Source organism: Pelodiscus sinensis, chromosome 13, assembly GCF_052426305.1.
Source record: "Pelodiscus sinensis isolate ZL-2025 chromosome 13, ASM5242630v1, whole genome shotgun sequence".
NCBI lineage: Eukaryota > Metazoa > Chordata > Testudines > Trionychidae > Pelodiscus > Pelodiscus sinensis.
In genome coordinates this window covers 5399175-5425260 of record NC_143064.1, presented here as the reverse complement: position 1 = coordinate 5425260, position 26086 = coordinate 5399175, and the positions used below count along the sequence as shown (strand labels likewise).

The following is a 26086-nucleotide window of genomic DNA, read 5'->3' as shown; positions in this document are numbered from 1 at the left end:
GTAGCTTTGCAAATTGCTTTCTCCGCTTTGCACTCTTCAGATATTACAGCAGAGGTAGGGAGCTCTCAGGTCCTTGTTTCACACTGACTATACTAACTACGCTGCAGCAAATAGACTATAAAAACCAAAGCAAATTCTACTTACTAATATATTATTCATGCTAGAGACAGTTGGCAAAATTCCCATTGACTTCAGTAGGAACAGGATTTCACCATTCGCTTCAGCGAGGCCATGATTTCAACTACTGTTGAGGTTGTTTTAAGCAGTCTGTCTACCCAAAGACACTGAAAGTCTATTTTTTATAATGGAGACTGCCTATCTCCTAGAACTGGAAGGGACCTTGCAAGGTCATCAAGTCCAGTCCCCTGCCTTCACAGCAGGACCAAGTACCATCCCTGCTGAATTTTTGCCCCAAATCCCTAAATGGCCTCAGCAAGGATTGAACTCACAACCCTGGGTTTAGCAGGCCAATGCTCAAACCAATGAGCTATCTCCCCCCCCCCCCCCCATTGGGGGGTAAACATAAGCCATTCCTTTTAATCCCACTATTGGAAAGTAGCACTTTTGAGAATGTGGTGGCAGAATCAGCAATATTCGACAGCACTGAACATCCTTGTGCAGTTAGAAATACCCGTTGCCAGGGCTCGACAAATCGGTGTATCTACTCGCCCATGGCGAGTAGATTTCAGCCAGTCGCCCTGTTCACCGGCAGCGCGTGCGTGCTCAATGCGGGTCTGGCGCATGCGTGGTGCGGGGCTGGCAAGTGGATTTCGCCGTGGTTGGTCATCCCCTGCCAGTTGCAATGAAGGACACCAGGCTAGATGGACCCTCAATCTGACCCAGTACCGCCATTCCTATGTTCTAAGATGTTTCAGGAGACCTATAACACTGAGAAACAAGGTGGACGGGCAAAGTACTTTAGCTGGTGGTTGTATTTATAGCTCCCACAATGTTCATCTTATTGTGGAAGAACCATTGAGAAGAGAAATAAAGTTTACCCCCACGCCATGCAAACCTGCAGGTATTTAAAAAAATATATTTAAAACTCCAAACTTGAAAACTGAAATGGAGGCTATAGAAAATATTGTTTGTGCTTAAGAGGATCCCACCTAAGAAGTTTCTTGAATTCTTTGCATCACTATTTATTTGTATCATGATGATGCTTAATGGCCCCAACTGAAATCAGCAACTATTTGAGCTAAATATTGAACAAATATGTACGAGGTCATCTCTACCTCCAGACAGTTTACAATCGCCCAGGGCTCCTGAGCAAAGTTTCATACTTAACTCCCCTCAATCGTACTGTAATCATAGCCATGAAGACACAAAACAAAGGGTAAGAATGAACACTGAAATGATCAAATGACTTATGCAAAGTCGGATGGCGTGTCAGTGGGAAAGAAACTGATTTTGGGACTATCTGCTGTTGAGGCTATGGAAGGTGAAGAGAGCAACATGAAGAAGTATGGATTGGACTGCAAGGTGGACAGAAAGCTGGCTAGACTGTCGGGCCCAATGGGTAGCGATCAACGGCTCAATGTCTGGTTGGTTGGTCGGTTTCAAGCAGAGCGCCCCAAGGATCGGTTCTAGGGCCAGTTTTGTTCAACATCTTTGGGTACGTCTAGACTACCGCGTTTTGTCAACGGAATCTGTCGACAAAACTTCCATCGACAAAGAGCATCCAGACACATTGAGTTCTGTCGACAAAGCAAGCTGCTTTGTCGACAGAACTCTGTAGTCTGGACGCAGTGTTACAGGCAATAACACCTTCTGTCGACAGAGTTCTGTTGACAGAAGGTGTTATGCCTCGTAAAATGAGGTATACCAGCGTCGACAAAACTGCTGAGTTCTGTCGACGTTATGTCGACAGAACTCAGCGGTAGTGTAGACGCTGGTATAGTTTTGTCGACAAAAGTCCACTTTTGTCGACAAAACTAGGTAGTCTAGACACACCCTTTATGAATGACCTGGATGAGGGGATGGGTTGCACCCCCAGCAAGTTTGTGGATGACACTAAACTAGGGGGGAGGTAGATATGTTGGAGGGCAGAGATAGAGTCCAGAATGACCTAGACAAATTGGAGGATTGGGCCAAAACAAATCTGATCAGGTTCAACAAGGAAAGTGGCACTTTTGAGAATGTGGTGGCAGAATCAGCAATATTTGACAGCACTGAACATCCTTGTGCAGTTAGAAATACCTGTTGCCAGGGCTCGACAAATCAGTGTTTCTACTTGCCCTCCTCCTTGTGACATCCTTTTAGATACTTGAAAACCACTATCATACCCCCTCTCAGTCTTCTCTTTTCCAGACTAAACAAGGCCAATTCTTTCAGTCTTCCCTCATAGGTCAAGTTTTCTAGACCATTAAAGACATATCCTGGCCGTAAGCATGTGTCACTTCTGTAATACTGGTAGGAAAAAAGCCCATGTGGACAAAAACCAGCAGAATCTGGCAACTCTGTGCGTGCGCAACAGGAAACAAAACATCTCGCAGGCCATACATAGAACCTCGATGGGCCGCACGTGGCTCTCGGGATGCAGGCTGCCCACCACTGCTCTAGGGAGAAAGGAGAGCACTAATGACACCTGGTGGCAGGAACAGAAGGGAGGGAAAGTTTGAGAGAAGCTCCACAAGGGAGGAAGCTTCCTGCCAGCATCTCTTGAGAAGAAAGGGAAAATGATTGAACAAGTTGGAATGAGGGGGCTGGAACGAGGGTTGGAACGAGGGGGCTGCTGCAGCACCCATTGGCTTGAAGAGGTGTCCATCACGTGCAGGGTTTAGAATGTGATTCAGTAGCTCACCACAGCCCTGCTATGCAAATTATTCCAGCACCCCTGTGACTGAATGGCTCAGGCTACATTTGCATTTAGGTTCTGACACAATTTGGGACGTTTTCGTCAAACTGCAGCGGAGCCTTCAATTTGGGCAGCAACAGATGCTGTTTCTCGCCGTCAGGTAGCAAAAGTGCCCAAGAGCGGCCCCAAGTATCCTGGCGGGAGGGGTGAAAACCACAATCCGGCCTGGCTGGGCTGCAAACCCTAGAGAAAGGCAGACAGCAGGGGACTGGAGGTAGGTCTAGACTGCATCCTTCTGTCAGCAGAGGGATGCAGATTAGGCAGGTCGACATTGCAAATGAGGCGGGGATTTAAATATCCCACACCTAATTTGCATAAAAATGGCCGCCGCGTTTCGCAGACTCAGCACTTTGTTGGCAAAAGGCGGCAGTCTAGAGGGGGATCTGTCGAGAAAGCAAGCCTTTTTTGACAGATCTCTTATGCCTCCCGCAAGGCTTGCTTTCTCAACAGATCCCCCTCTAGACTGCTGCTTTTTGCCGACAAAGTGCTAAGTCGGCAAAAATGGTGGCCATTTTTATGCAAATTAGGTTCGGGGTATTTAAATCTCTGCTTCATTTGCAATGTCGACCGGCCTAATCTGCATCCCTCTGCCGACAGAGGGATGAAGTCTAGACATACCCTTAGTCTCCAGTGGGAGAGCATTCCTGGCAGCAAGAACTCTCTCAGGGTCTGCCACGCCACCTGCCCCTCTCTGGAGGCATTACAAAAAGGAAGCTTTTGTCCACAAGAGACGGCACCAAGACAGCTGCCAAGTCTGAGGCAGTTTTTGCGGACAGCTGCAGAAGCGGAGGCCTGCATTTACGACTCCTGCCAGGGCACCCTGAGGTGCTATGTTTCCTGTAAGCTGAGCACTCGGATGGCCACCAAAGAGAGATTCCTATGGTGCTAGCTAACCAGCTGGGTGGTCACAGCCAGCAGTGTGTGTTTCTACTGGTGGTGCACATCCGCACAGGCCTGGGTGCGTGTACAATTTTCCCAGCCAGGCATGGAATAAATTGAGAGGGAACGTCGATGGAGAGTCTCGGTATTATTATATAAGCACATGCGGTTGATTATTGACTTTCCCAAGTTTATTCTGTGTCCCTCCTCCCCAGGTAATTGTCTGCGTTTCATACACCGACTTGGGGTTTGCGAGTGAGGACATATCAGCTACCGAAGGGTTCCCGAGAGAATATTTAGTTCTCTCAGATTTCTAGGTGGGGGCTAGAGACACAGTTATCCAAAGGAAACCCTTGATAGTATGAACCCGCCCCCTTTTGATGAAATTCTACCACCTGGCATGGGGTGAGGGGGAGAAAGAGAGGGTGTGTTGCTATCAGAAATCTTCACATTGTTTGGTGTGTCTAAAAGGAGACAGAGACACCTGTCTCCCTCTTTTCAATTAGCTAAGGACCCAAAAATGTCTATCCCCCCTCCCCCAGCAAATACCATGCACTAGAGCAGACCACAGACTTCAGACAGCTGTCCAATTCAGAGCGATAAGCAACCAGCAAATCCAGAAGAACCAAACTGCAATGAAGCATAAATATCACCCGTTCTGACAAAGACCTCCGGTCTGCTATTCTGCTTAGTGCTTGCCTGTACCCCACTTTGCAGTGAAATGCTCTGAGCCCTCTCTTTCCAAGACCACCCTCCCCTTTGAAAAAACAGGTGGCTGAAATATTCTGTTTACTTTGCGAATCCCTTCTCCCCAACTCCCAACAATTTCCAGGATTCAAAAGATCCACTGAGAAATGATTTGGAGAAGTATTTTTAAACAGGGATAGGCCATGAATATTCTGGGCACGTGCCTCTACTGTTGTCTGTCTATATGGGGCTCTAAGTCCCTGGTTTTCCATAGAATTAGGTTTTGTTCTCATCTCGGTATAAAATGCAATTTTATAAACAAGATTAGTAACTGTGCTCTTTGTAGTTTGCTTTTCAGATGCAAAGCGTGATTTGCCGATGCTCCACAGGGCGGGGTGGACTCTGCTTTCTCCTCGGTAGCTGAGATGGAGAAGGTGCTCATTAAAACAAAATCCCACCTCTCTGGCAGTCTCCAATTGTCAGGTTGTGGTGCTCAGAAGTCTCAGGGAAATAAATTATTGTTTTTCCACACAAAGCATGAACTGGCAACACTAATTCTTCTGTCTTCTTGCTAGTACCCTAGACAGTGTTTTATGTTCCATTTCTTTTGATGTCATTTTCCAACTTGCTAAAGCTTTTAATTTTAATGAGGATCTTCTATCAGCCTGCTCCTCTCCTTTTGCTACCTCAAACATTTTTGCTCTCTGGCTTATTGCCGCTTTCCTGTGTCACTCTGTCTTTATAAATGGACTGCAGACCACAAGCCTCTCTTTAGACACGACTGAATCTTTCCAGCAAAGTGGGAGCAAAAGAACACAAAGGAAAAAAAAAGGAGAGTGAGCACACACACACACACACACACACACACACACACACACACGAGGTGTGCTAATTTCTGATGCCAGATCTTCAGCTCTACTTGGTCTGAGTCGTGCAGCGTTCTTTGTTCTGTTGCCCAACGAACTCTCGCGCGCCTTCCAACTCTCCACCCACGCCTCAACTCTTCTAAATACACAGGACTAATTCCACTGCCAACTTTGGGTTCAGTGTTCGTACAGCTGTAGTTGGAGAACTAAGTCCCCGCGGTGCCACTAGGCTCAGTCTCTTGACGAAGTTGTCGGACAAACTCAGATTCATTTCCCTGCCATGAGTATTTAAGGATTAATTAGAACCAAGAGCGTGCTAACTACTACCATCCAGTGATCAAATTGATCAGGGGACCTGGCTCCACACCTCCAGAAGGCCAGGACAGCCAGATCTTCAGCACCAGTTGGGTACCCCTCCATGGCCTCAGAGCTACGCGGAGCACCTCTCCCCTCGCTCAGAGACTACGTCTACACTGCAGGGTTCTTGCGCAAGAACTTTTTGCGGAAGAGATCTTCCACAAAAGGTCTTGCGCAAGAGTGTGTCCACACTGCCATGTGCTTTTGCAGAAGAGAGCGTCCGCACTGCCATGGACGGTCTTGCGCAAAAAAGCTCTGATGGCCATTCACCAGTGTTTTTTCCAATAGGGGTTTCTTGCACAAGAAACCCGTTGTCCGTCCTCACACGCCTTTTTGCACAAGAATACTTGCGCAAAAAGGCTGATTCCTCTTTCCATGAGGAATAACTCTTGCGCAAAAAGCCCTGTCTTCTGACGATCTCCTGCAGTGTTTCTTAAACTGTGTTCTGGGGCATAATGGTGTGCTCCGAGGCAGTTCGAGGTGTGCCGCGGAGAACAACAGAGTTCAAAATGGCTCCCCTTAAAGGGGCAGGCGACCTTTAGTTCTGCTCAATAACTCCCCCGCCCCAACCTTTTGTTTTGTTTTGTTTTTTGCTCAACAAACAATCCTTGGTGTTGCTCATTAAAAAAAAATTGTTTGGTGTTCCTCAGTCTTAAAAAGTTTAAGAAAAACTAATCTGCTGTATATTTTCTTGCATAAAAACGCGCTTGTATTGTGGATGCTCTGCGAGTTTTTGCGCCCAAATGCCTGTTTTTGCGCAAAAACTCTGCAGTGTAGATGTAACCAGACAGATTACATCAAGGCCTCTGTCTCCAGTCAAGTTGTTGGCCTATGATCTGCTTTGCTTCCTCCTTCTCAGCCATCTTTCAGGCTGCTTACCTGATCCTGACCCTGCGTCTTCCTTCACTCGCTTGGCTCACCCAGCTCTTATGGAAAGAAACCTCCTGTATCCCTAGCTTGATTTTATTTCTAATCAGTCCAACTCCCTCCCAGCCCAGGTGGAAGACGGCAGATTGAGGATCATAAGGCTCATAAGGATCCTTTTATATCATGTGTGAGGCAAACACTGCATCCCATCCCTGCAGAAACGACAATGCTGCCCAACTGCGAGCTGTGCCACTGTGCGTATGAGCATTAGACTTGCCACAAGCTGCCTCTTTAGTCTTCCAGTCAGGAACAGGTTCTTCTCAAGTTTTATGATGGCTTCTAAAACTGTCTCCTCAGTGCCTTCGTCAAGCCCCTTTTTATTCTTGGCGGCTTCTCAGCTCAGCTGCAAACACCCCCCAGAGGCTCAGGTAGCTGCTCTGAAATACGACGGGCCGGGCAGCTCGTGCAGAATCCTTCGACTTGCTTCTTCTCGCACTTCTCAGAACATCCGTAAGCATTTGCCTGTGTCTGCATAACAGTGTTCTCCTCCACCCCACACAGCACCTCTGCACCGTCCCCGAATGCCCCATTTCTCTCCGCCCACGTCCCGCCTCAGAGGTCCTGAGGTCACGGGAACACCCATGTTCATTCTAAGCGAGCATGGCTGAAGCAGTGAGTGTCAACTGGCACCCACTTCAGGAGGAGTTTCGTACTGGTTCGAGATGAATAAGAAATTAAGAGTCCCCGGTAGCTGAAGGCCAAGATGTGCTTCCAAAAGGGGGCCCAAAAGGAACATTCAACACAAAGGGCTTGCTCAGAAATTTCTGAAAAACGTTAAACCCCTGAGGCACCCAAAATCAGGTTAGAAAACCTCAGCTCAAGACTCTCTCTCAGCCCAGATGAATTCATCCCAATTTCCCTGCCCTCAGGATTCACTAAGAGAATTTACAGAGGTTTCCGGTCCAGCTCTTCCTCCACAGGAGAAAAGTAACACTCTTCCCCTCCCCCCCACTCAATCAGCATGAATCGTGCTGCCAATAAAAGGCAGGACTAGCGCTGCAGTCTGTGAAGAAGTTCTTTACCTAGGGTTGCCAAGTGCCCAGTATTGGACCGGACAGCCCGGTATTTGCGATGTGTCCATTAAAAAAAGAAAAAAAAAAACAGAAAATAATGAACATATCAAATGTCTGGTATTTTTTGTTTTTCCTCAGAGGGAAGGCCACTTGAGGGAGTGTGTGGGGATTTAAAGGGCCATGACTTACTTTCTTTTTTTTTCCACCACCAATTTTTTTCCCTAGGTGTTCGGTATTTTTTGTGAGATTGCCTGGCAACCCTATCCTTACCTTACTCAATTAGCCTCGTTAGCACCTGCATTACTATTGACAGATACATTTTCCCCACTTCCCCCCCTTTCCCCTCGCTTCTTTTTTGGTTATTATTCTGAGAGACCCCCTTTTTTCTCCCCTCAAGCTCATCTGAGGAAGTGGGATTTGCCCATGAAAGCTCATGACATTATCTATATTTTTGTTAGTCTCTTAAGGGTATGTCTACACTGGGGATTTATTTTGAAATAATATCCACGGGACCAACCCTGTTATTTCAAAATAATGAGCTTAATATTTCAAAATAAGCTTATTTTAAATAGTTATTTCGGGAACGGCCTTCCAAGGGAAGTAGTGGGGGCAAAAGATCTATCTGGTTTCAAGATTAAACTAGATGGGTTTATGAAGGGGATGGTTTGATGAGATAACATGATCTTGGTAACTAATTGACCATTCATTATCAGTGGGAAATAGGTCAATGGAGGGATGATAGGAGTTACTATAGAGAACTTTCTGGGTGTCTGGCTGATAAGTCTTGCCCACATGCTCAGGGTTTAGCTGATCGCCATATTTGGGGTCAGGAAGGAATTTTCCTCCAGGGTAGATTGGCAGAGGCCCTGGAGGTTTTTCGCCTTCCTCTGTAGCATGGGGTACAGATCACAGCTAGAGGATCTCTGCATCTTGGGGTCTTCAAAGTATTTGAAGGCTTCAATATCTGAGATATAGGTGAGAGGATTATTCTAGGAGGGGTGGGTGAGATTTTGTGGCCTGCACTGTGCAGGGGGTCAGACTAGATGATCATAATGGTCCCTTCTGACCTTGGAGTCTATGAGTCTATGAGTTATTATTTCAAAATAACCTGGTCGTGTAAACACGGCCTAAGGTGCCACAGGACTACTCATTTTTAAGATTACAGACTAACACGGCATCCCCTTTGAGACGTCTTTACCTTAGTTACACTGTGAATGTCTTTTAGGAACAAACTGATTGAATGAGACAAAGGTAGTCATGACTGCGTTCATATAAAAGAACAAGCGCTTTTAACATTTCTAATTTACCTCAGGCATCAAATTTAACAGCAAAGGTTAATCTTGAACCACTTCTCTGGAACACTATAAAACAGCCATTGACAGCTCTTTAGGATCTCCCATCTCTTAGCCTACCATATGTGACATCAGTCTGAAATACAGCTGATGCCTCTCAACAGCCTGCTTCTTTCAGAATACGGCTACTTACATGCACCAGGAAGCATGAAATACCACGTGAAAAAGTTAGGATTCATATTTCTTTGTGTGTTTTTACATTAAATGTATGTGCCTTGTGGCAGTACAAAAACGGATACAGAATAGTCTCGGGGGGCAGAGCCGTGGTAATCTGTAACTTAAAAAAAGCTAGTGGTACTGTACCACTTGAGGCTATATCCACACTAGCAAGTTATTTTGAAATAAATTCTTTCAAAACAATAACTGCTGAAATAACTATTTTGAAATAAGCTTATTCCTCCTCACAGGAGTTATTATTCTGAATTAACAAGCCCATTATTTCGAAATTACAGGCTTGGTTGTGTGGACGCTCGCCTTGTTATTTCAAAATAACTCCCCAGTGTAGACATGCCTAATAAAAAACATATGTAGTATTGTGAGCTTTTATGGGTTCTACTCATCTGAAGAAGTGGGCTGTGTCCATGAAAGCTCGAGATCGAATGGAGAGAGAGAGAGAGAGAGAGAGAGAGAGAGAGAGAGAGACACAGACACTCTAAGGGTACATCTAGACAACAGGTGTTTTTCGAAAGGAGAAATGCAAATTTGGCACAAATTTGCATATCTTATTCTGATCGCTTTTCCGAAAGCGGGTTTTGTGAAAATAGTCTGGATACAGTTTTTGTGGGGGGAAAAACTTTTTTTGAAAAAAACGCTCTCCTAAAAAAAAAAAAAAAAAAAAAAAAGGAGGTTTATGCAGTTTTTTGAAAAAGGGTTTTTTTCCCTGAAAAAAAAAGCGCATCCAGACTACCTTCGCTTTCACTTTCAAAACAGCGATTGGAAGAAGATATGCAAATTACTGCCAAATTTGCATATCTCCTTTCGGAAAAAAACCCCAGTCTAGATGTACCCTAAGGTGCTACAGGACCACTCATTTTTTCACGTTTTTTTGATATAGAATAGATGAGATTTCAGTGGATGTCATGAGAGGACCGAGAATGTAAGACCATGTAGGTCTATTCCAGGGAACGCCCCTGAAAGGTGACATTGGTAGCTGAGGCTCTGATTGACAGCATGGACTCAGTCCTGCCACCAGCTCCAGAATTCTTAATATTAAAGCTTAATATTAAGCACACACTTAAGTACTTTGCGGGATTACAACCAGCATGCTCAGCCTCGGGCAGCATCAAGCCCTATTGGAGTAGCACACCAGAGAGATGCGGCGTGTCCGTCTCTATTCAGCAGCCTCGTGAGAAGAGTCCCCTCCACGTTCATTGCAGCTAAAGCCCGTCTCTTCTCTACCTTAAGAAACACTACTTGGCCTGCGTGACTCCACTTCAGTGTTGCTTCTCTTTTAGCTAGGGACGAAGCTCAGAAAGGTTTGCAGTGCAAGTGTCTAGGACGGCACTTCTTGCCCCTGCCACGGATTTTAATGCAAATTGAGTAGCAAGATTAATAATTATTCACACAGAAGGACTCGGGGGATTAGTAATCAGCTAAGGAACCTGTCACTTCTGTGTGGCTAGTGTGAATCCTTGCCCATGAATAGCATGGCAGACTGCTGAGCTAATGTTTGCGGCTGCCTGTGGAGTGCTCTCTGGATATCTTTTAATGCTTCTTCCTCACTGGCTCTGGGTGAGGGGAAGCCTTTCTGAAGCAAAGCGATGCAGTAAAATGTGTCTGTCTTGGATCGAGGCCTGAACATCATATCGGCCAGGCTGGGTCAGATCAAAGGTCCATCTAGCCCAGTGTCCTGTCTGCCAACAGTGGCCAATGCCAGGTGCCCCAGAGGGAGTAAACAGAGCAGGGAATCATCACGTGATCCCTCCTGTCATCGATTTCCAGCTTCTGACAAACAGAGGCCAGGGACAATATTCCTCCCCATCCTGGCTAATAACCATTGATGGACCTAACCTCCATGAATCAATCTAGCTCTTTTTTGAACCCTATTAAAGTCCTGGTCTTCATCACATCCTCTGGCAAGGAGTTCCACAGGTTCATTCTGTGCTGAGTGAAGAAAAACTTCCTTTTGTTTGTTTTAAACCCGCTGCCTATTAATTTCATTTGATGACCCCTAGTTTTTATATTGTGGGAATAAGAAAATAACTTTTCCTTGTTTACTTTTTCCACGCTAGTCATGACTTTATAAACCTCTGTCATATCACGCTTTAGCCTCGTCTTTCCTAAGCTGAAAAGTCCCAGCCTTTTTAATCTCTCTTCATATGGGAACCATTCCAAACCCCTAATCATTTTTGCTGCCCTTTTCTGAACCTTTTCCAACGTCAATATATCTTTTTTGAGATGAGGCAACCACATCTGTATGCAGTAGTCAAGATGGGGACGTACCATGGTTTTATAGAGAGGCAATAAGATATTCTCTGTCTTATTTTCTATCCCTTTTTTGGGAGGGGGGACCATGAATAGTCAGACAACTGAACAAAAGCTCATTTGGATTTTAGTTGCCACATGTGACAGCAACTTGCCGATAATCAGTGTTGCGAAAAAAAGCCAGCTAGGAAGCCATGAAGCCTAATTGCTTATGTAGCTCTTCAGAAACCATCAAGACAAAGGGAGAGCATCCATTCTGAACCGTGTGCACCCGTTGGCAGAGTTGGAACCCCTTCCAATCACTGGGGGTCTTGCCATTGACTTGAATGGGCTTTGGATCTTGCCCTTGGTGCTCAGGCGTGTGGATAGACATGCTGGTCGTGATTTCTCCACAGGAGCGCTGAGCAACCTGCGGCGGCCCCTCAGGGTTCTATGTGCGCCCCTCCCCCATGACATTCCGCCAGTTTCCGCGGGTTTCCATCCAATTCGGGTTTTTCTTACCAATGTTCCTAAAGCCTGCCTCTGACTCAGAACGTTGACTGAGAGCCGGGCGCTCCCTTTGCATCCAACTCAAGCGCTGCTGCGGTTCAGGCGGCGCAGTCTAAGTACGCAAGAGCCGCGAGCAAAACGACCTTACCCCGGGAGACCACTTTGGTTACGATCGTCTTGTGGCCCACTGAGGTGAAGGTGGGTCGCGCGGGCAGCCCAGTCACTAGGCTAGGTTGCCCATCGCTGATCTGCAGAGTGATGCTAAACTGCAGGCCGAAAGGAGACGGTGGATGACACTTCAGGATAGAAGAGGGACGAGGAAAGGATGGGGGAGAAAACGGAGGCAGCAAAATAATGGAGCGGGAGTAGTTAGGCAGAGAGGGCCCTGGGACACATGGGGAAACAGGCAAGTTCCTAGGCTAGAGCAGTTTGAGAGGACGCTCTTAGTCCTGAAGACCCCAACTCAAGCGCCTAGCCCCTTTCTCTGCAGGACTCCTCCAGGGAACAAGGGCTATTCATGTGAGCCAGGGCTTGCTGGATTGCGCCTTGATGATTTTAATAACCCAAGTAATAACAGCCATCCCACTCAGTAGGCATCATATTAAAGCATCAACCGTAAAAACCTACACGATGAGCAAAGCTGTTGGATTAAATGACACAGGGGAACTCGTGGGAGGGAGGTGAGGGGACAGTGTTGCAACCTGATGGCCGTCTAGATCTGCATTTAGGGCTATGATTTCCAGTTGCGAAAAAATACAATATTCCCCAATATTTAAGGACTTGTGTTCCTGGCAACAAAACACTAATGTTAACACGTATCAGAGGGGTGGCCATGCTAGTCTGAATCGGCATAAACATCGAGAAGTCCGGTGGCACTTTATAGACTAACAGATTTATTGGAGCATAAGCTTTTGTGGGCAAAGACCTACTTTGTCAGATGTATGATGTACAGGTATCAGACAAAGTGGGTCTTTAGCCACGGAGCTCCACAAAGAACGGCCATCCTCTTGTGTATTTATTTGCATTTCCAGCAATCCATGGCCATTGCATGTCTGAACTATAACCCTTTTAGCCAGCTGTCACAACTAAGAGCGACATGCTCATCCTGCGTCACAGCTTTTAAATTTGGACCCAACCATTTTATAGACATCTGGAGTGAAATATAGGGTCGTGGGAGGAGCGTCACCGTTGTACGTCAAGCACTCCTGGTTTCTGAGGTCAACAAAACGCACCTGCTCCTTTCTAGTCTTGTGTTCAGAGTGGAAGTTATTCATATTTTACATGTATTTACTGATGCAAATTGCGGCTTAATCCATACAGCCCTTCAGGCAATTTACTGCAAGCCACATAAAAGGAGGATTATCAAACCCAGAGATTTTAAGGCCACTGATGGGATTTAACTGCTTGGCAGGTCAAAGGTATTTAGAAGCTAGGCACAGCTGACAGAGGATGAGATTTAGAGCTAGTCTCCATTAAAAGAGTTAGGCTACGTCTACACTGCAGCGCTATTTCAGGATACTTCCAGTATCCCAAAATAGCTATTCCGTGTCTTTTGGGTAAACTCATTATTTCGAAACAGAACGGGCTCACTGTTCCAACACCCCTGTAAATCTCATTCCACGAGGAGCAAGGGATGGTTCGGAATAGCGCTCAGTTTCAAAATGAACTTGAAATAAGCTATGCAATTCGCAATTTCGAGTTACGGGTGCAGTGTAGACACACCCACATTGGTATCACTATGTCAGTTGGGGATATAACTTTTACCAGTATCGTTATACGGTATAAGCCCTAGCGTGGAGGTTGTTGTGTTGTATGAAGCCGCTCTATACTGGTGTCGCTTATTTTAGTTCCCAAACCAGAATAGATACAATATAATTGCATCCACATGAAGGGGAGGGGATATAAGGTAAAAGGGCAAGACTGTTTAATACAGACAAGCTCTTGGAAAATCATCCTAGGAAAGTAGAGCCACATTCTACACACATCATAGCACCTCTCTCCAGGAGCAGAGGAGTCCGGCTCAGGAAGGCGACTGGCTTTGTGAGTTTGGGGACACAGAAAGGGGAGGTATCCAGTCAATAAAAAACTCTTAGATTTTACCATCATCGTAGCCTGGCATTTTTGAAAGCCCACAACTGCGGCCCCATTGCAACCAGCGGCCCACTGAAGCCATCGACTTCCACCGGAACCAAGCTAGGCCAACGCCAGGCACCTTTGAAAACCCTACCTCTGGCCTAACTCTCTCTGTGCTAAAATTTCAAAAAACAACCACCACCAAGAGAGAAATCCCATTCTCCTCCACACCAGCCAAAACTCCTCACTCCCTGGAACTACATTGGGCTCCTGTAGTGATGTGTGGGATTCCAATCCCTCCCCAAACCAGTCTTGCCAAAAAGTCCACAAGGCCAAAAATGAGCTCAAATGACTTCTTGCTGGCTGTCCATCCAGCCTCTTACGCATGAAGCAACGCCCATTTGTGACGGAGAAACGCCCGTTCTCCCTCATCCTGGTGTCTCCTGACAAATGAAGAGCTTGAATAATCCTTCCCATCCTGAGGTCAAATCCTATCTCCTCAAGGACATTCTGACACTTACTAGCTGGCCCTGTCGGAGCCTCTGTTCTAGAAACTTCTGCCTTCCTTACCCAGCCAAGCCCTGTAGGTGGGCTTCTTTCTCCTTGCCGCTTTGTTATATAATGTGGCCTGGCCCCTTCCCAGCTGGGACTGGTAGCCCCAGCCGAGTTAGCCCCAGGTGTATTCCAGGAGGGTCCATTGGCCCTACTGAGATACAACAAGGAGGCACTGGTACCGTTCATTCCTAAAGGGGCCGTACATCCTCTGACATTGGTCCTCATTTGTTTTTATGAGAACATCTTTCAACAGATGTAATGCATCTTTGTCAAGCCATGGCAGACTTTTCCCACTGCACAGCTGTTGCTCCAAAAGTAGATTTTAAAAAATGAAGACACATTTGAAACCAAGTGAGGACTCAGTCCTGCAGTGTGATGAGCCCCTCAGAGTCTCTTGTTCTCAGTTCCTGTTGGATCAGAAGCAAAGGTTCACTATAGAGCAGACCTAGGCAAAGAGCCGGGTTTGACCCACCATACCACCAGATCCGGCCCCTGGATGCAGCAGGGAGCTTCAGGCAGACTCCCTGTCTGCCCCACACACGCTGCAGGGCTCTGTTTGAACAGCTGTGAGCCTTCACATGTTGCCAATGGTTTCGGCCAATGGGAGCTGCCTGTTGTCAACAGGCAACTTGCAAAGCACCCTCCGGCACATAGCGGCTCCAAAGCCACATGGCCCCTGCAGCCAGTGTGGGGGTGGGGAAGGCAGGCAGTCTGCTTGAGAAGGCTGCTGGCGGGAATCAAGCAGGTAAGTCTCCCAGCCAAAGCCTGCCGCTGGTACCCCAGCCCTTTGCCCCCCTACAACTCAAACCCTCAGCACTTCTGTCATTACAGTAAGATGGTGCTGAATGCAGCGGCTCAGAGCACCATAAATAGCCTTATGCCCCGACACTGCTAACTTGCAATGCAAGGGTCCAGTCCTCAAACCCTGAACTCTTAGGGTCCCTCTACACAGCAGGGCTAATGTCGAATTAAGCTACATAACTCCAGCTACGTCAATTGCGCCGCTGAAGTCGAAATAGCTTAACTCGGCTTTTGGCGCTGCCTACACAGCAGGGAGTCAAAGGAAGAACACGCTTCCCCCGACTTTCCTTACTCCTCATGAAACGAGGGTTACCACGAGTCAGAGTAAGAAGTCCTCCAGCTCAACATTATTTCAAAATAAACGCTTGTAGCGTAGATGCGCGCTATGTTATGAAATAATGCTGTTGTGTAGATATACCTTGAGCGGCCCCAGCGAAACTACCTCTGCATGGAGGGATTGGACACAGAGTTCCCTACACATCATTATCTTCTGCACAGTCCCCAAACGGCCCCCTCCCTTGAACGGAGGAATAGCGGGAAAGGCCACCAGCAGAGTTTCCCCTCTCTCCCTCTCATTGGCTTTGCTGCAGAAAAATATAAACAGACCGTTGTTCCTGAGGCAAACAAGGCCTCCATGGACATCAGTGGGCTGTTCACATGAGGCAATTAATGCTCAGGAAAGCACTGACGGAGTAGGCCTGACACTACTGGAGTCAGCGACAATTTTTCCGTCATCCTCAATGGGGCCAGGATTTCTCGGTTAGTTTTTGAAAGAAAGCGACTGTCTTATTTTTTAAATGGAGTCGCCTGTAAAGCAAGTGCCATCAAACTGCCTCCTTGGTGCAGGCAATTCAAACGCTCGCTTTCCCCCCACAGCACTAAAAAGGTGCACCGCTGATACATAGCTTAACGGGAAGTCACGTTGTCTGAGGAGGGCTTAGAAACAATACGGGATATGGTCGCTCTTCAAGATTGTTTGCTACCAGTTCATGGTTTAACAGCCCTTGATAGTTTCAAATTTCAGCTTCGGTTTGAAGTGAGGGATTACTCGGTGCTCAAACGTACCCAAGCGTGAGGAAATTCTGTACATTATAGATGCTTTATTTGTACTACGTTCAATAATGCCCAGATCTGAAGTCATTATGTGCCATTCACATGGAGTTTTGTCTTCAGGAGAGGTTTAGCGAAGTCTTCCCGGAACAGAATGCACTGTTCGTGATCCACCTGGTCCATGTTCACATGTGACGGGCACAGGCATATGGACAGTGGGGAGGTTAGAAAAGTGGGTTTAGCAACAATTATGCTCCGTTTGCACGTGATGTACTTAAGCTCTTCTCAACGGCACAGGCCGGAGGACGTTTCTAGAGGGCATTCCCTCCAAGAACAGAGCCAACTGATCCCGTTTCCTTCAGGGAAACCAGAATGTGAGGCTGGAATTTTTCCTGGAACTGCCACAAGGATTCGCATGAGCATCAGGGAAGAGGAGGATTCGCTCAGTGGCTTGCTGGATCAGACCAAGGATGTGTCTACGCTGGAATGGATTGTAGCCCAGCTGGGCCCAGGCTAGCAGTCCGAATAGTGCATCCTCCCAGCATGCATGTACTCAGGTTGCAAACATATGCTGAAACTTGTGCCACCAAGTCTATGCTGCTATTACCACTCATGCTAGCTAGGCTAAAGCAAAGACTAGTGTAGCTACCTGCCTTTGCTTGCAGCTTGGGCGTTCCTAAAGAGCCAAGCCCTGTCATTAAACCACTGGCCTCCCTCCCAACCTAAGGAGGAGTCACCTGGCCCAACCTTGCAGCCAGCTTACATGGCGTAGGGCAGCGGGGTGGGCAACCTGAAGCCCGCCGGCCACGTGCAGTTTCACGGGGCAAGCCACTGGTGGGCCACCAGACAGGTTGTTTACCTTGTGTTCCCAGGCACAGCCGCCCGCAGCTCCCATTGGCTGGAAATGGCAAACCGCGGCCAATGGGAGCTGCGGCAAAGAGAGCTGGCTGCTGGGACTGCCTGTCCTCCTCTTGCAGCAGTTCCCATTGGCTGGGAGCTGTGGAGCACAGCCAATGGGAGCTGTGGGCGGCCTGTACTTGTGAACACTCAGACAGACAACCTATCCGGCGGCCTGCCAGAGGCTTATCCTGCTGAACCAAGTGCGCCCCACAGGCCGCAGGTTGCTGACCACCGGTGTATGGGGCAGGGGACTAGAGAGGCTCAGGAGACAGAGGCCCAATGATAAGGGCCAAAGGGCCAAGTTGGGGCATGGCACGCTCCTACAGGACCTCAAGGAAATTGCACGAGGTGGGCAGCGGGGTTGCCCTCCTCTCCCAGAGCCCACGATGGGAGGCATGAGGGATAAAGAGCCCCATGCACCAGCCCAGTGGAAAAGGATCCACCTAGCCCCCTCCTACCCCATTGGAATCCAGCAGGTTTCCAACCCAAGACAGCACCAGCCTCCTGTGCACCAAGGGGAATCAGCCACCGGCATCCTGAGAAGGGGATCGTATAGCAGAGGCTCTGGAAGGAGGTTCTCCCCCACCTCAGCTTTACCTAATAGCCAGCACTACCCTCCAGGTCCCGAGGTGATCAAGGCACTGCAGTTGCAAGAGCAAGCGCTGACCCATCAGACTAACGTGACCATACAAGAACCCTTGGAGATCTCAGCACACTCCCCGCTCTTATTGCTTTTCCCTTCTCTGAATAGACCAGGAAGGCTAACAGGCTTTCAATACACACACATTCCCTTCCCTACAATGTCTCTATTGAAAGGATTTCTTTAGCTGCTGGCTTAAACCACTAATAACAGCTAGAAAGGATCGTGGAGTGTAAGGCTGGTTGCAGCTTGTTCGTTTGTACATGACAGGCTCACTTCCTCCTTAATGAGATCTAGGTGCACGCTGCAGCCTGGCGGCACAGAGGGACTCAGAGGAGCCGAGAAATCAGTATAAAAACTGCCACCCCTCTTGTGCCCGGAGAAGCCAGTCTGGAAGGGAAGGGATCAAGATACAAGTCAGACTCCCAAGGAGTTATTCCTACCCTGGACGCCAGGGATTTGCTCCCCCCTAGTATCCCACCTGAGGCCTTCTGTGTCTGAAAAGGTCAAAAAAATGCAGAAGAGAGATGATTTATATTCACCTACAACAACTTCTCACTGTCTCTTCACCCTCTCTGCAGCCAGATGCTTGCTTGTTGCGGGTTTAGCTCAGTCGGGTTAGATGGCCCAAGATCTAAATTATACCTGAAACCTCAGCCTCCCAGAGCTTCCCCACAGCTAACTTCACATAAGAACGGCCAGACTGGGTCAGACCGAAGGTCCATCTAGCCCAGGATCCTGTCTGCCCACAGTGATGAAGGCCAGATGCCCCAGAGGGAGGGAATACAACAGGGAATCATCACGTGATCCCTCTCCTGTCCTCCATTTCCAAACAGAGGCTAGTGACACCGTTCCTACCCATCCTCGCTAACAGCCATCGATGGACCTAACCTCCATAAATTTCTCTAGTTCTTTCCTGAATCCTGTTAAAGTCCTAGTCTTCACCACCTCCTCAGGCAAGGAGTTCCACAGGTTGACGGTGTGCTACGTGACGAAAAACTTCCTTTGGTTTGTTTTAAACCCACTACCCGTTCATTTCATTTGGTAACCCCCTAGTTGTTATGGAGGAAAACTGTGGAGGAGAACTTGACTCATTGCAAGCCAGCGTCTTCCCTCAAGTCTGGCCAAATGAATCCTGCCAGTCAACAGAACCTTTCTCCTAGGTTTAGTACTTCTACTCAGCCCACTCACTAGCTCCTCTCCAGAAAGCACCCCTCCCTACCCCCCTTTATGCCACCTGTAGTCAGAGTTAAGGTGTTTCAAGAAGATTTTGCTAGCTTGTTAACACCCACATTTTATCACGGTTTGTATATTTCAAGTCCCTCTCCAAGTGCTTAGAGTGACAGTGCTCCTGTAAACTCACACCTGCTGGGCCCAATCCAAAGCCAATTGACTTCAATGGGAGCTTTTCCATGGTGCCTTTATTTTCCTTTCTTCCACCCTGAGAGCCTTGTTTTGCATCGCAGGTTGTGTGCTGGGTTTCCAAGGAATGCCAGTGCAGAGACCGGAGGGAAAAGCACCACATAACACCCACAGTGCATTCCAGTCGCTCCTACGAAGGAACTCAGTGCCCCTTCCGTTTTTTAAGATGCTAAGAGCAAAAAGGGACAATTTGACACCACAAAGCAGGAATGAAGGAGTTCCACTGGAAGTCAAAGTATTCCTAGATGTTGTACCAGGAGAGATCCGGTTTGGCCCACTGAACTCGTGGGAGGCTGGCCCGCACAATACGCACACACATTTATAGGATTTGCCCCATGAAACCCACTGATTTCCGGACTCGCCATTGACAGCGCAGATCGTTCCAACTCTGCTTTACATCCCATGGGGCTCGGGCGGGAAGCATCTATCGCATCAGGCCCCGCCTGCTACCCCCACCCAGGGCCCAATGTAACGCCCACTGCATTCAACAGGAGTCGTTTCAAAGACATCCGCAGGCTTGGGAGGAGGCTCCCCGCGAAGACACGGGAACCCCGAGATTACTAGTTTGGGATGCCCCTATTGCCACATACACCCTGCAGACACTGGAAAGGGGTCTGATTTCCAGAAGGTTGGGGCTCCCCATTTCAAAACCCAGGCCCCTCTTAAGGCATCTCCAAGCCCACAGAGTCGTTGACCTGACCAAGTCCTCTTTGCCTGTGCAGCACAGTTATGGGGTGAAGTAACTCGCTGCTCAGCAAGGATTTAGGCTTCCCTTGGAAATATGAAGGTTTTGGGGGGGGCTTCTAAGAAGCCTGATCCTGAAAGGGGCCATGTACCTGCAGCTGCCCGGGAACAGCCCCTTTGCTCTTAGAACTCACTAGGGGAGAGGGGGGAGGTTTGAACCACTCCACCCCACCCTCTTGACCTCACGAGCCACCCACAGAAAGGACCAGCCGAGCCGTGTGCTTACCGCCGGGCGCCTTTAAAGCACAGCCCAAGCCGCGCAGCCCTTCTTGCCGGATTCGGAAAGGAGTGGGAGGACTGCAATTCCCCCAGAATAGAACGCACGGGTGTCGAGCAGGCTCCGATTCGGTACTGAGCTCACAGTGCTCTGTGCTACCCGGGGCAGGGATCTATTTATAGGGGAGATGCCGGGAGATTCCCTCGCCGGGCGAACCGCCTCTTTCCTGCAGCCTTCCATCGCTTCCCAGCTGGGAACCTCTTCCTCTCTGGGGCTTGCACCAGCCTTGGGTGAACATATTGCCTGGGCTCTGTATCTTGGGCAGCAGCTGCCAGACTAGGCTGCAGCCGCTTCCCAAGTCACTGGGGATACAGTGGGGGGCAAAGCCCACTGAGGTCAATGCACAAATTCGCAGACTGCGGCAGGCGTTGGGTCAGGCCCCAGATGGGGGGATAACACCCACCTATAACAGGCACAAGAAGATCCCCTGTCCCCTCTGCAATACACATTCATACCATGGCACATCAACTACCCATTCAAGTTCCCCTGGGCCTTCCCCCCAGACATTTTGTCTCTTTTTCAGCCTCACAGACTTCAGCATAAACTTTGCCAAAAGCCCCTCTCCAGCCATGCCCCGACCAGTGAGTGGCTATGGAAGGCAGAGATCCATGCTCGTCAAACCTCAGAGCAGCAGATTGATTAGTAGCTTTAGTGACCAGTTTACTAACTTCCCTATGCAGTTTTGGAAAGGGGGGAAAAGAGGGGGGAGAAAGAGAAAAGACCAGCGTGGCTCACAGAAGAATGGCTCAAAAGTGCTGCCAAGGAAGCTGGGTTCCCTGCTTTGGGTTTGACTTGCCTGTCCACATGGGGGGGGGGGGGGGACTTTTCCTTTTTGATTTTTGGAAAGGTTTAGAGCGGCATTACTAGCCCCTCGCGTAGTGGGGGGGGGAATAGCCCCCCGCTTATGGGACAGAGGCAAAGCCAAGCCATCCTACCGCGGAGGAAGAAGTGGGATGTAAAAGCCGCCCAGGCAATGTTGCTGGACGGGAAGGGGGGACTTACTAGACCCGTAGAAACTAAACCGCCCCAGGCACCCCCGGAAAGTTTGAAGGGGCGCGTCCCAGCCCGGCGGAGGCTCCCCGACCACGAAGCCCACGCAGGTGCTCATGCCGACCCGCTTACCTGTTCGGGCCCCCCGAGAGTTGGCCAGGGCGCTCAGCAGGGCAGCTCCATGCTCGGGAGGTCCGCGTCCCCCGCTCGCGGTCCGGCGTCCCCTCGGGGAATGCTACCCCCCATGCCCGCAGCGATCCAGCGAGTCCTCGGCGCGGCTCCGGAGCGCACCGGCCGCCTCCAGCGCGCACTTGGCGAAGAACTTGCCCCGCCTGGCGCGGCGGCTTCCTCGGTTCAACTCCGGCCACCTGCCCGCCTCCGGCCGGTCCCGGCTCTGCCCGCGCCCCGGGCTCAGCCGCGCTCCCTCCAGCCGCCTTCTCCCCCGAGGGGGCTCGCTGCGGAGCCCGAGCTGCGCCCCGCGGCCAGGGGCGCGCTGCTTGCGCGGGGGAGTCGCTGCCCTGCCCGGCTAGCGCGCCCGGACGGGCTGGCGGGGACCCCTGCGCCGGAGCCGGGCTCTGCGGGGTGGCTCCGTCCTCACCACGTCCCCTGCACGGCCTGGGGGGGGCTCTCTCCAGCCAGGCTGCTTCCCACCCCCCCGCCCCGCGCGCTCTGCGCTGCCCCCTTGGCGCGGGGAGTTCAGGGGGCGAGCGAGCGGCGTCCAGCCGGGGTTTAACCGGCTCTTCCCCGGTCGCCCTCCGCCGGCATGTCCCTGCCTTCCCCGGCGGGCTGGGGAAAGGCGAGGCGGCAGCGCCGTCTAGCGGCCCCGCGGGAGATCGCCCGCCTCTGGTCCAGGCGTCGGGCTCCTGCGAGGTAGCTTCCCTGCGTGGGGCAGCCCTGCTCGGTAAACCCCAGCGCCTTTCCTGAGCCAGGGCTCGCTCTGGGCAGGAGGCTGGCTGGCAGCCCGGGGGGGCACTGGCTTGGGTTGCTCCTCCCTAGAGAAAGAGAGTAGCCAGGACTGGGAGCAGCACAGGGTCACCCTCAGCGGTGGCCCTTACCCAGGTTAGCACAGAGCAAGGCCGGCAGGAGCCAGGCAGCGGGTGGCCCCAGCCAGGCGAGGGCTCCTCAGGTAGCCAAGAGTGTCTGGGGAGCTGGTCAGCAGGTTCAGGGCCTTGTGCTGTATTATGAAACTGGTGCCCCCAGGAGACCTCCCCTTCCCACCGCTGGGGCACAGCAAGCTTGGTATGCTGGGGCAGCCCCGGGCTCACGGTCCAGGGGAAGGCCGCAGAGGATACCAAGCTACCCACTTCTAGGCACCCTGGCAGAGGCTCTCCTACCCTCTCCCTCATGCTGTCTGCACCACACCAGCACCTTCAGCTCTGTGAACCTGCCTAAGGAGACTGCAGCGCATGCTGGGGGTGTGGGAGCCGACCCGCTCTTACCTGCTGTCCCAGTGGTGCCCCGAATTTTCAGGTGCCCCAAACCGCTGCATACACTGCCCATGCCTAAGGATGGCCCTGCACACACTGAACAAGATGGCTCCCTTCCTGGGTCAGCTCCTGGTTTCATTCCAGTATCCAGAGGTGGTTTCATATCCACTGGTTCCTTTCCTACCTGGCTCAATCTTTTTTTTTTTTTCTTCATAGGTGTGTGTGACCACATGAATGAGGAGCAAAGGGTGTACAAAGGGGAGGTAGTCACTATACCCTGAGCACACCTGTGATTTTTTTAGTATATTATTTTAATTATTCAATATGTTTTAAGTTAAATCAGGGGAAATGTGAACCTGAAAATGAGGTGTTTACTGAAAAGAAGTGGCTCTGTAGGTCCCTGTTTTTGATGGAGCATCAAGTCATGAAATAGATGAAAACTTTTCCCATCATTTTAATGCCCTTATTCTCCCTCCCCAGTGATTTTCAGAAGGATTTAGGGACTGAAAGGGGGAAGTGCCATAACGGATCTAAACTTTCAGTGAAAAGGTGCAGGAGGTAATGTCTTTTATTGGACCAAATTCTGCTAGTGAGAGACACCAACTTACACAGAGCGCCTCTTCAAATCTGGGAAAAGTACAAGAGAGTCACAGCTAAATACAAGGTGGAGAGATGTCTGACTGGTCCCTTGAAATATGTGATAACTACCTGTGCGACACAGTCTGTTCCAGCTTGTATTTAGCTGTGACACTGAGAGTGTTTCCCAGAGCTCAAGAAGAGCTCTGTGTAAGTTTCAAAGCTTGTCTCTCTCCCCACCAGATGTTGGTCCAATAAAAGATTTTCTCTTACCCACCTGGTCTCTCTAATATCCTGGGACCAACACAGCTACAACAACCCAGCACTAAACTTTTAGTGTCAGTTCTCAGCAATAATTCAAGCTGGGGTAAGTGAGAAAACCACAAGGGTGTAAAATCGGTTAGATGTTTCCAAGCAGATAGGAAAGAAATATTCTGATCTCTATGTGAAGAAACCTTGAGCTTTCACACCTAATTGTTTAAAGGGCTTAAGGGCAAGGCTTTTGGGGGATCTGTTCTTTGTTGTATTTGTTGCTTTTTGGTGGTGGTGGGTTTTTTTGTTGTTTGTTGGGGGTTTGCGTATTTTTGTTTTGTTTTTCTTATTAAGTTCTAACAACTCTTGAAACAAACCCCAGGTGCTGAGGGTGATGGTCACTAGCTGTCATCCTACATGACCAAGGATAACCTGGTTCAGAAAGGATAACCTGGTTCAGAAAGTAATTGGTGGAAGAACTGGGACTTTTCAGCATAGAAAAGAGGAGACTAAGTGGGATATGATAGAGGTCTATAAAATCATGACTGGTGTGGAGAAAGTGAATAAGGAAAAGTTATTGGCTTGTTCCCATAACATAAGAACTAGGGGTCACCAAATGAAGTTAATAGGTAGCAGGTTTAAAGCAAACAAAAGGAAGATTTTCTTCATGCAGCACGCAGTCAACTTGTGGAACTCCTTGCCAAAGGAGGTTGTGAAGACCAGGACTTTAACAGGGTTTAAAAAAGAAAAATATAAATTCCTGAAGGTTAGGTCCATCAATACTTATTAGCCAGGAGGGGTAGGAATGGTGTCCCTAGCCTTTGTTTGTCAGGGGCTGGGAATGGGTCACAGGGAAGGGATCACGTGATGATTCCCTGTTCTGTTCACTCCTTCTGAGCCACTGTGGGCAGACAGGACACTGGGCTAGATGGGCCTTTGGCCTGACCCAGTATAGCTGCTCTTATGTTCTTAACAGAGTTGATGCATATGGAAGGATTAATAATAAGCTCTCCTAAATGGATAGATGATGAGAAAAGGAGCTGTGATTAACCGTGCCAGGGAATCAGCCAGCCAGCTGGCGATTCAATATGCTACATCTGCGAGCAGCTGAGTAATGCTGGAGCCTGGGTCTGTTGTCCCCCTGTCTGGTCCAGGCCTGCCTGCAGTGCAGCACAGGATATCATTGAAGTCAATGGCCAAGGTCCCATTGCATCAAGAGGAGCAGGATGCGTCCCATGGCTTTCAAGGAACTCACTACACATCTAGGGGTCTGTGACTCCCAGGGCCTCATCCTGCTGAAGCAGGCAAAGCGCCCCATGATTTACTCACACCAGGACTGCTGGCTTGGGCCAGGCTTACTGGCCCGGGGCAGGAAGCCCGCAGTGGCAGCAATTCCTGGGGTACGTGGTACATTGACTTGCTCCCCACCCCACATCACACCACCATGCTGCCATGTGACTTTAGACTAAGAAAGAAAGCCATACAGGTGAGGGGAGGGGACCCACTAGTCCATCACAGGCCAGGGGCGCACCTGCGTTCTCTCTGTGGATTGCTGATTGCTCTAGCATTAGCCCCAGATGCTGGAGAGTTCTGGGACTAATTAGCATTAGAGAGATGCTGGAAAGTTCCGTGCCTAGGGGTGCTTGTTGCTACCTTTGTCTGCTGTGCCTGGGACGGGGTGGCACACTGCAGGGCAGGAAGCGGGGCTCTTAAACAGGAGGAGACTCATCTTCCGGTAAGCACCAGAGAGTGGCAACTGTGGCTCCAGAGCAAATCCAGCTGCAATTAATCCAGAGTAAACTCAGCTCTAAAATAGACAAAACACCGTTAGTGATTCTTTCGACTAAAATATCGCCTGCATTCGTGCTACATGAAAACCTGGACTTGCATCCAGTGCTCTCACAGGCCTCCTTACTAACCCATAGAGAGCCCTGGGAAATTCTGGAATTGCAGAAGCACTGGAATTTTCTAGAGCACTGGAAAATTCTGGAATTGTAGAAGCACTGGAATTTTCTTGAGCACTGGAAAATTCTGGAATTGTAGAAGCGCTGGAATTTTCTAGTGCACTGGAAAATTCTGGAATTGTAAAATTCTAGGCTCGGTAGAATTTAATTTTTAAAATTTTTGCTGGGTAAGAGCGATGTTTAATGCTGAGCCATTTTGCTTTCTTTGTCTATTTAAAGCTTCAGAGGTGAGCAAAACTGTGTGGGGTTTACATTTCTTTTTAATTGTGCATTTTTCCTAGTTGCAGGAAATGGGAGATGAGGCAGACACTTCTTATGTAATGACAGGAGAAATTGAGAATCAAAAAGTTAGAGCCTTTTATCTCCCTTTAAAACAAACTGTCAACGTCTCATGTCAAAATGTACAATGTAAATATCCTGCAATCCAACTCAGAGTTCTCCAGCAGCATTTTTCTTACTTTGCCTGTTGATGGCAGTTAGCAGTGGAAAGGTGTTTTCATTAGGGTGGATGCACACTGTAAAACTGATGTTTAACCACGTTGTCTGGTAAAAATCGAATCCCTC

The 26086-nt window shown here is 49.1% G+C and overlaps 1 protein-coding gene across 1 annotated transcript in view; it reads right to left on the bottom strand.

Moving 5' to 3' along the window:
• The window catches only part of IL1RAPL2 (interleukin 1 receptor accessory protein like 2), a 672068-nt gene extending 649872 nt beyond the window's left edge, over positions 1 to 22196 (bottom strand). Inside the window, exon 1 of the mRNA XM_006127932.5 lies at positions 21436 to 22196. The gene's annotated coding sequence lies outside the window, so the exon portion shown is untranslated. The remainder of the gene's footprint in view (positions 1 to 21435) is intronic.
• Positions 22197 to 26086: the final 3890 nt, after the last annotated feature.